Here is a 10,819-nt window from a genome sequence, read left to right on the forward strand (position 1 = left end):
CGTGCACTCACAAACGTGTTCCCATTCCTGTCTGTCTTCAGCAAGCCCCTCCCCAGGGGCCTCCCCGTGGTCACACGCTGACCAAGCACTGCTCTTCGGACCCGAGGCGGGCATGCTCACCGGAGCTCGAGGCCCAGACACGCACACCAGCTCCCCACAGAGCACCATGGCAAGCACCTGGGTTTTTTCCAGACAGACCTGGTCCCAAGAGAGACTTGTTACATTGAAGCCACGTGACCTCGAGCACATATTTCCCCTCTTAGGGCCTCCACACAGAGATAATAGCACCTGCACTGCCCAGTTACTGCGACAAACGTATCAAAGGGCCAGCATATAGCAAATTCCTAAGAAATGATGAAGAATAGTGTTAATATTACTACTCTAAATAAACAGAGATTGCACTTGCACACCTGGATGGCAACCCCCCCAGGCCTCCCCTGCCCCTCACGAGAAGGCTGGGCTCTTGGACCTCGAGGCTGCCTCTTTCTCCCACAGGCCCAGCAGAGCCCTACTGGGGCTCTGACAGCCCGGGGCTCCCTGGCTGCCGGCCTCAATCAGCAGCTCCAGCCGAGACCTCAAATTGATTTGCCATCATTTAGCTGGGCAGCAAGAGCTCCTCTTGACTCGCGGCCAAAATCTATTCTGTAAGAGCGAGGTAATCGCCTCCGTGGCGGGTGTCCGGGGAGCGTGACAGAGACCCAGGGCAGAAAGTCTCCCTCCGCCGCACGGATCGCAGCCTCGCCGCGGCCCGCCCTCGTCCGGCTCCCTCCTCCTGGGTGCGTGGGCTGCGTGTGTGTCCTCGCCAGGCAGCAGGCGCCCCCGTACTTCATGTGGTCTAATGGAGCGAGAGGCTCTCAGGCTTTGCAGCAAAGGAAACAACCTGGGAATCTTTTAAAGATACCGATGCCTGGCTTGGGCCCCCAGACATTCTGATCCAATTGGTTCGGGGCGCACCCTGGGTGACCGGGTTCTTACAAGCTCTCTGGGTGGTTCAGATGGGCAGTGAGTTTGGGGAACTGCTAGTCTTGGTCCCACCTGGTGCATGTAGCTCCACGGTAGTCATTCAGTCACTTGGCGATTGTTGACTGAGCACCTACAATATGCCAGTTCTAAGAGTTGGAGATCCCACAGAGAACAAAATCACAGCCTTCATGAAGTTGACACTCTAGTCAGAAGCGGTAGACAGGAAACAATAGAATAAGTAAAATATTTAACATGTTAGATGAGAATAAGCACTTCAGAAGTCACATGTGGCCAGAGTCGCCTTTAGATGACGCCCAAGTTACGCGCACACCAGCTGCTAGCATCTGCCCTGTCTACTGCCAACCAGCGTCTGATCCCCACCCCAGGCCCAGATGGAGTCTTCACCTCAGCCACATGGTGACAGCAACTCATGCCATGACCCCACCTTGGCCACACGCTAAACACTGGCCCCAAGCACAGTCAGGTTCAACCCAATAGCACCTAAGTCTTAAGAGTCCATGGCCACTTATTCAGGCCCCAGACTCTCCCATGAACCCATTTGTAGGGAAAATGAAGCCTCCCTAGTCCCAGGGCAGACCCCAAACTTGGCCGTACTCCCCACAACTTCCCCTGCAGAAAACCCACCGCGGTTTTTACTGCGAGGGTCCGGAGGTGCAGGAACACAGACGGACGAAACAGATGGGGAAGGCCTCGAGTGGTAAGGTTGTTGATGCTGGAAAGCCCCTTAGACAGCACCCCACCTCACCCTCTCCATTGATAACCAGGCCAAGAGAAGTTAATAAATCATGTTCTCAAGGTCACATGCCAAGTCAGCAGCAGAAACAGAATCAGAACTTGGGTCTCCTATCAATCTGGGGCTCCTCTGCTAAGGGAGTGTCACCCGCCTGGTGAAACAGCCCCCAGAATTTCCTTCAGGAACCCACTTTTCCCTGTTGTCTCCCTGCAGTCTGGGTGTAGTCCAATCCGCTCAGCACTGAGTGTTCCCTGGCCCTGTGACCAGCTGGGGGCTCCACTCAGGGCCCGGGCGAGACGAGGCAGGGCAGTGAGATTTGCTGAGACTTGGTAGTTGCTCTGGTGCACTTAAACCTGGGGACCATGGGGCAGGCATGGCTGCTACCATGTTGCCGACTCATGGGTTGGGTGAAGCCAACCGGGACAAAGAGGAGATTTGAGAGACAAAAAAAAAATGGAGTGATGGAGACATCCTCTGACCTTGACCAAGTCACACCTGGAGAAATTCCTGCCCATGGTGTTTTGGTTTTGTCCTTTTTAGTTTCAAGAGTCAATCAATTTCCCTTGAGATAAAAGTTTGGTTGGGTTTGTCACCTGCAGCCCCAGCCATTATGGAGGGAATCCCCTTTTGGTTCTCCCCAAAACTCTCTGACCTGCGCAAATCCTCCTGCTCTCCAACCCAGCCACCACCCTTGGCCCTGGGTCTTCCCAACCCCCAGGGTTTCACAGAGCATGGTCCCCTGCCCCCATGGCCCTGAGTCGCCACCTTCTCCCACGCCGTGATGAGCAGGACAGCGGTCCCCCCAAAGTCGTCCATGTCCTAACCTCCGGAACTCGTGAATATCTTGTTACTTTACCAGACAAACAGGAATGAAGGCTGCGAATAATATTAAGGTTGCTAGTGATCTGACCTTAAAACAGGCAGATTACCCAGCTGGGCTCGATGTCATCACCAGGATCCTTAAAGATGGAGGAAAAGGGCAGAAGCGAGAACCAGAGAGATGGGAGCACAGAAGGACTCAGCCCCACGTTGCTTCCAGATGGAAAAAGTGCCCACAAGCCAAGGAAAGTGGAAATGGCCTTGGCAGCTGGAAAAGGCTAGGAAGTGGACTCCCCGCTAGAGCCACCGGAAGAACCCAGCCCTGTCCACACTTTGATGTCAGCCCAGTGAGACTGAGCCCAGCCAGATTTCGGACGTCCAGACTGGGGGGGATAAACCTGTGTTTAGCCTCTAAGCTCGTGGCCATTGGTTACGCAGCACCAGGAGACTGATTCACACCTCCGGCCCCTGATGTTGGCGTGTGAGAGACTGGCCGACGCTGCATCTCTTCCTGCAGCTCTGGCTGAGCCTTGGCCACGTGCCTGACTCTGGGCTCGGTGCCACTAACAGGAGCAACAGGACCCCTGACCCCGGCCCTCCAGGCCCCCACAGCCAGCTGGGCAGGGGACAGATCTGCCACCAACTCTGAGACTGCTAAGCGCCATAATGTAGCAGGGTGTGGGGTGCTACAAGAGCCCACAGGAGAGACACCTACGCCTGGGGAAGACAGAGAGAGGGGGCATGTTCAGAGGGCATTTCCTGGAGGAGTCAAAGTTAACTTACTCGCAGGTTGACTGGGATTTATAATACAACCAAAGGTGGGGCAAAGCCTTCCAGGGAGAGGGAACAGCATGAGCGAAGGCTCGGAGTGCGAGCAAACGTGGCACTGGCAACTGGAGCACGCCAAGGTTGCAGAAGATGTGGGTGCAGAGCCGGCAGCAGGGGCTGACCCTGCAGGGCCCTGAGTGCTGGACACAGAGGCCACACTTCACCCACAGGTGCTGGGGAGCCACTGAGAATTTCGAGCAGTAGAGAGGCATGAACGGGCGGCGTGGAGGGTCAACTGGAGGCTCAGAGACCAACGTGGGCACTTCGGGAGGGAAAGAAAAGTGTGTGTATGGGGGCACAGCAGTGGGGAAGGGACAGGAAGCAGACACTGGAAAGTGAATGAAGAACAGGCTGGGTGTGGCTGGCCCAGGGTGAGTCAGGGAAGGAATGGAGTGGGAATGGCCGGGGCGAGTGGGCAAAGAGCAGAGCTCTTCTCCAACATGGGGCACCGTGGCGGAAAGCCAGTTGAGGGGTGAGTGCAAAGAGGGGGAATCTGTGGGGCCTGGGAACATCCCCAGGAGCGTCCAGGAGGAAGCTACTCAGCAGAGAGTCTGAGCTGGAGGTAGGATGAGAACCACCACTGACAAGATTCCGGGTCCTGTGAGCCAATGGCCCAAATCACTGGTGGGAGGGGACAAGAGGCCTAGGGAACCGGCCTCTTCGCAGATTTCTCTCCGCACCAGAAAAGGGAAAAGGATATGGCCTACGATACGGGGGCAGGAGGACACCTCAAGGCTCCAAGTAGAACTGTTGGGACTCTCACAGACGGACAGGACAGGGAGTGAGAGCCAGTGGACTCCACGGACCCAAGGAGCCCCAGGGCGGGTGCACCTCCCAGGGACCCGCCTGCACCCGAGCATGCCCAGTTCGCCGTCCCTGCTGCAGAGGAGAGTCTCACACCATGGTGACAGGTTTGGGACCTGAAACTGTCCCCCACAGACTCAGCACTCCCCTCACCCAATGAGGAGAAGGGGTGTCCTGCTCCAGACAGAGGCAGAGCCAACCCCACCCCACCCTCCACAACTCCTGCAGTTGTTTTCTTCCCTTGCCCCACCAGGCTCACCATTCCTGGGAGCATTCAATGACTGGCTGCCAAGTCCCCTGGGGACAGACTAATGAAGCTGCTTCCTCTGGGCCTTGGGCTCCAGTTACCCTGGAAACACAGGTTTGTCTGTACAAAGGGTCAGCAGATGCCATGGGGACAGGAATCCCCTCTCTGGCTTCCACTAGGCTGGTTCTGTTCCTCCTGGGTGGTCACTAATTGATAAACCCCTTTTCCTCCTCTTGCTTAACCCACTGCCCATCCCTGGGGACCTCATCGAGGGATCGATGGTTGGGCCCATAACTCGCAGAAGCTCAGATGTTTCCATCACACCTGCTCACTCCACAGTGCAATCAGGAAAGGGTGCAGAGGAGTTAGCAGCTGCCCACCCGTCCGCAGGGCTGACCATGACCGTGCCAGTGCAGCTCCTCCACTGTCGGGGGCCGTGGCGCCCCACGTGTGCTGCTGCCCAGGCCGATGCCCTTTCCGAAAGGGCTCCACGAGGTCTTCAGGACCACTCAGCTTTGTCCGGGTCAGAGAGACCAATGCTCTGTGAAGAGAGCACCTGTCTTCACAGAGCAAGCTCTGGCCTCCTCTGGGGTCCTAAGGAATGCCTGCTGAGTTTGCCTGCCAGCTACCTCCCCTGATTCTGGGTGCAGGACCCAGTAGTAGTTGGGAGCGCCACCCCTCCTTCACTCTGTGGTTCTGGATCCCCGCCTCCGGTGTTGCCATGTGACCCAGGTCTGAGAGGACCTGTGAGAGGTCCTGTGAGAGGACCACATCTTCTTGGCCACTTGATTGGCTCAGAGATGGTCACGTGACCCAAGTCTGACTAATGAGAACCCTACGTGGGACTTTAGCTGGAACCCCTGGGGAAAAGGCTCCCTCTCTCCTCTGCAGTGCTGGGCTGGCCAGTGGGGGCCTGAAGCTGCCAAGGGCCATCTTGCCACTTGGCGGAAAAACCCACCTGGGAGGGGAGCTCATGCAGAGGAGGGCAGAGCTGAGCAATGGGGGGAGATACTGGCTGGAGCTCTTGACACCAGGCGATCCCTGGTTCTGCTGGGGCAGGGCTGCCCCACCTTCTACAGCAGCCACACGCACGAACCCTGAGCCGTATCATTACTGAGTCTTGGGAGCAACAGCACTTGCATCCTGAGGTGAGCGTGGACCTGCTGAGCTCTGAGTCAGACAGAACAGGCTGTGGACCGCAGCAATGCCTTTCTGCGTGCTTGACCCTGGGCAGGTCACATCTCCTGTATGAGATTTGGTTACATCCTCTTTGAAACGGAGTTAACACCCGAAGGCAGCCAGGAGACTCATTCTATTTCCTGTTAGAATGTACTACTCCCACCTCTCCATCCTGTGAACTCCTGCTTAGCCTTCAAAACCCCACTCAGTGTCACCTCCAAGCAGTCTTATTCCTCCCGCAATGCCCCACAAAGATAATATACGAGGGTGGTCAAAAGTAGTGAGGTCCTTACAGTTGTGAGTACATGAAACACAGAGTTTATTCTTGTATTATTACCTATTAGCTATTGTATTATTTTCCATTAAAACAGATGCAGACCTACTTTTGCCCCACCCCATATGCCAGTGCTTAGTATACGCTGGGCAATACGCCGTTGCACCGAACCTACACAATAACCCTGAACGGTGAAGACTAAGACATCCCTGTTTTGCAGACGAGACATCAAAAACCCAGAGTCTGATCAATTCACCCAAGGTCACACCTTCCACTCTGGTCTTTAAAGTCCATTTTGCTCATTTTTCTCTCCCCATACACACACCAGACCCTAACTCCTGGACCTGGTTCATCCCTGCAGCCCTGTCCACTCAGGAGAGAGCCTTCAAGCCAGAGCAAAGCCTCCACGCACGTGCTGTGACCGCCAAGAAACCTGCACATACTCCCTCCTCCTCATCTTGTTCCCCACTGCCGCCGGCCTTGTCCCCACCCTTAGGCCCTGGCATTCACTGAGCATCCCGAGGATGTCCCAGCAAGACTGACCTTGAATGCCACCAAGGACATGCAGAGAAGGAAGCTGGTAGAAAGGGGACTTCAGCTAGTAGAGCACCTGACCCCTCCAGAGGGCCAGCCTCTCTCTACAGATTTGGAAATATCTGCTAAACACATCATGAAGTCACCAAAGCAAAGGCAGGGCCTGTTATAAACGAAAGGCTATCTAGTCATACTTATTAGCATCTGCACAAAAACCTGGAAGCACCTCCAACAACCTAATACTAGGGTTTATTTGTGGTGAGGGATTGAACACACAGTGGATGACAACAGTGTGGGGGATGGGTTTTTTATTCTATGCTGTTTTATAATGTCTTGATTTTTGAACCCTAAGAATGTACTACCTATTTAAGGCAAACAAACAGGAAATACTAAATAACGGAAGAGGAGAGACCTGCTCATCTCCAGCTAACTGTTGCCACGTGAAGATGGGGACCCTGGGTTTCCGAAGCTTGCAGTTGTCCAGAAGAAATCAGAATGCAGGTTTATGTGAAATAACCCCATTCTGAAATGGCAGTCATCACTGTATTTCATCATGACTTCACACACCAACACCACTGAAGGTGGGGTTCATCTTACAAAGATGGGCAGCCGCACAGGGTGCCACTCCGTGTGCACAGTCCAAAAATGAAGCGTGGGTGCTCAGGAGGCTGCAGATAGCCACCCCAATAACAAGAAGCAATCCCTCCCTAGTTCCATACCTGAACAGGTCTTTGGACCTGGAACCCAGTGGTCAAAGGAAAGGCCACGTCCCCAAGAGGAAGGACCCTCCAACAATACACAGCAGTGTTCCCCCCTGCCCTCCCCAAAGTTACTCAGGTAACTGAATACCGGGGGAGGGGGAGCGAGGGGGAGTACCCGATATCCTGATTTCTAGGATAGCTGGACACTGAACTAAAGTTCAGGTTGATACCTGGGGACTCAAAGCATGACCATGACCCCTGCTAAGGGGCCAGGTGACAAGCAGAGTCCAAGCCCAGGCCCAGCTTGCAGTGGGTCCACGGGGACCCACTCAGGGGTCTTCAGACATATAACGGGACTAGACACAGTCAGCACAGCCCCCTTTATCCTGTGAGGTGGGAGCTGTCATGACGGGGAGGCCAGGTGGGGCCTTGAAACCGCCTCTCCTGGCAATGATCGTAGACCAAAAATAGTGTTTTATTACCAGGGGAAAGAGGGCAAAGATGAGAGCTGTTCTCGAAAACCGGAAGGATGCAGGGGGTATTCTTGTAACGGTGCCACGTACTTCACCAGCTGTGCCCCGTGGGAGCCAGATGGAGCCTGAAGAAGGACCACAGAGTCCAGAAATCAACAAGCAGCTGCTCTGGTTGCAGCTGCCATGCCAGGCGTGGTGCTGTGGCAAGAGCAGGTTACTGTGAACTCAGTGTGAGTTGTGAAGCCATTAACCTGATCAATGTATTTATACTCTTCTGCCCCAAGCAAGAAGGAGAATCAGAGACAAGGCAGGTTCACAGAACAGATGACAATACACTGCACATCCAGGGTTCTCAGGGTAGCACAAGGGGATCAGGACCATGTGAGCATCCTGCAGAAAACCCCCTTGACCCGTTACCCTGACCACATCATGCCAGGCAGGCAGATGAACTACAGGTACCCAGCATGCTGGAGGCCAGAGGGTGAGAGAGAAAGCCAGTGAAGGCCTGGGGACCCACCACTTCAGTAGAGTTTCTAGGAATCCAGTGGTCTAGTAAGTACCGGGACATACCTCCATATGATTTCCTCTTTCACAGCCCCCCCTAGAGAAGAAAGAAAGAAGGAGGGTGACTCTGGAGGCAGCACGCCCACCCCTGGGAGCACAGCCCCACGCCCACCTGCGGGGACATGAAGGGCTGCCAAGGCCCGAACAAGGAAGGACCGTGCAGGCAGTTCTGGCTGCTGGCACCATCAGGCCTGTGCGTGGGCCCATGACACAGCAGCCCCTGTAGTACTAGAGGTAGGAGTGACAGGCAAGGATGCCGCGGGAAGTGTGGCAAGCTCCAGTGGGAAAGTGACAGCTGGAGGCCCCGAGAGGGTTCTGAAGCGAGTGCATAATGTAATCTGCAGCAAAGACACACACTTTCTGAAAACCAGGCCGTAATGCGCCACTAGCCCTGGAGGAGACAGAGGGTGCAGTCGTGAGACACCGAATGGTCACACACCGGAACTGCCCATCGCGAGTGGGGTCTGTCAGACCCGCGTGGTCATGAAGTGGGTACCTCCTGGGTTGAACGTGAGCCGGGCAGAGGGCACCACAAGCTGCACCGGCAGGCAGAAAGCCCCCACGTCACCACCACTGTGGCACCAGCACCCTCAGCTCGTACAAATGACCACACGGAGGGCAGAACCTGAGGATGGTTTGGGTCAGTGTGTGGCCAGTGAGGGCACTGGACCCTCCACCCCGGGAAGATAGGAGTAGAGACACGTTCCAGCTGGGGACTCGCCTTTCCTACCAAGGGCTCCCCCCAGGGGCTTACGAAGTGTCTGATCTACTGGCACGTGATCCCACAAAGCGTCCCATCAGACCAATGGCCACGGACCCACTGGTAACTTCACAAACCCCACCACCCAAAAGCTGCTGGCCGGACGGAGCAGCGTAATGACCTGCTAAAAGAAACAGCTGAAGGCCCTGGCCAGGAGCTCAGTGGGTTAGAGCATTGTCCCAATGCGCCAAGGCTGCAGGTTCGATCCCCTGGTAGGGCACATATAAGACTCCGTGAACGAATGCATAAATAAATGGAACAACAGATCTCTCAAAACTAATTAATTTAAATAAATGAATAAATAAATAAGTAAATATGAAGATACAGCCAAAAAGCCAGCTCAGACACAAGACTGCAGGAGGTTTTAGCACCATCATCCAAGATGCAGTATCCCCTTCAATCAATTACCCTGCAGGGCCCCGTGCCCCCAGTGGGTGGAATGGAAGGGGGTGGAAGCTGACGTGGCCCTGCTCACCATTGCTCTCAGTGGCCCATTTACAGAATTTGTGCTTTCCATCCCTCAACTCTGGGGTCGTGGTCAAGGTCCTTGTTCCCAAAGGGATGACAGAACAAGGGTCCCTTAAATTCAAAGCTTCAGCTGGCTCCTTGGCACAGCAAGCTCTTTGTGATAGGGGAACAGTGGGCAATAAGAAGAGTCACCATCCTGGTCATCAGGAGGAGGTCACACTTGGGGACAGAGAAGAATACGGTGACACCAAGGTGATCCCCTCGGGTGTCTCCTGGCACTCCCTTGTCCAATTTTGATGGTAAACTGACAAGTGCAATCACCATGGCCTGAAAAGGACACAGTGACCAGGGCCACAGCCCTCTCGGGCAATGACGAAACCAGCAGAGGCATCAGCTGAGAGCACGGTGGATCTGGGGGGGGGCAGTGGAGAAGGGGGCCCAGGAGTGTTGGCCGCAGCCCTGAGTCCTTTGCAGGTTCCCTCTAAGAGGAGCCCCCTGCATTAGTGGCCCAAGGGGTGGACTGTGGGGGGCACTCCTCCAGGAGTAAAGGACTTACTACCTCAGCTGCTGAGCGGGCCGCAACAAGACGGTTGTCAGCCCCTCACGCCCCACTACCAGCACATCCTACAGTCAATGGACAACAACAGCGGGGGCAAACGTCCAGCCCCCAAGGGCCGGCAGAGCTTCCGTGGAGTCAGCATTATCGCCTCGCTTCCCCTCTGCCCGACCCTGTGTCTGTCCCCTCCCTTTGAAAGATACTGATCTCAGGAGCACGTCCCAGTAACTCCCTACACACCGCGTCACAGAGGCCGGCCCATCCACTGCGCTGGCGAGCAGAGGCAAGCCACAACCCCACTGCCGTTCTGCTCCAAAGCCCGTGCCTTCCTCCAAATCACAGAGCCTTCTTCTCCCGGAAACACAAGAAGTCGGCACGTGCAGGACCCAGGAGGGGAAATACAGAGCAGGGGTCCTGATGAAATTCACAGCAGCCAGATTTGGGCTCCACGCGAGAAAGGTCCGTCCAGTTTCCTAGCTGCTCCATGGTGACTGGTGCCATGGCTGAGTCCCACTCACAGCATGGGGGCAGGGGCCCATGTGCAGCCTCAGTTCCCCCAGCCCCATAATGGGACCAGTAAGGATGCACCTGCGAACCTCGTTCAGCTCCCAGGCTTGCAGTCGCAGGCTCCTGGCACGCAGACTCTGCTCCCCGAGTGCGGCCATTCCTCAGGAGCCATGCGTTCAATTAGCCCGGCTGCTGATGCAACAGCGATTCACAGCGGCAACCGGCCTGTGAGGGGAGGAGGAGGCTGGAACATCTCATTTTGACAAATGGCTTTTGTTTACCCACGACTGGCAAACAAACACTCCACCGACGTGCAGCTAATCACCTAAAAATAACAGCACATACGCTCCCTCTGAGGCCCGCTCCTGGCTAACAAGCACCGCGGCGT

This window comes from Sturnira hondurensis, unplaced genomic scaffold (assembly GCF_014824575.4).
Source record: "Sturnira hondurensis isolate 20B ecotype Veracruz unplaced genomic scaffold, ASM1482457v3 Scaffold0009733, whole genome shotgun sequence".
NCBI lineage: Eukaryota > Metazoa > Chordata > Mammalia > Chiroptera > Phyllostomidae > Sturnira > Sturnira hondurensis.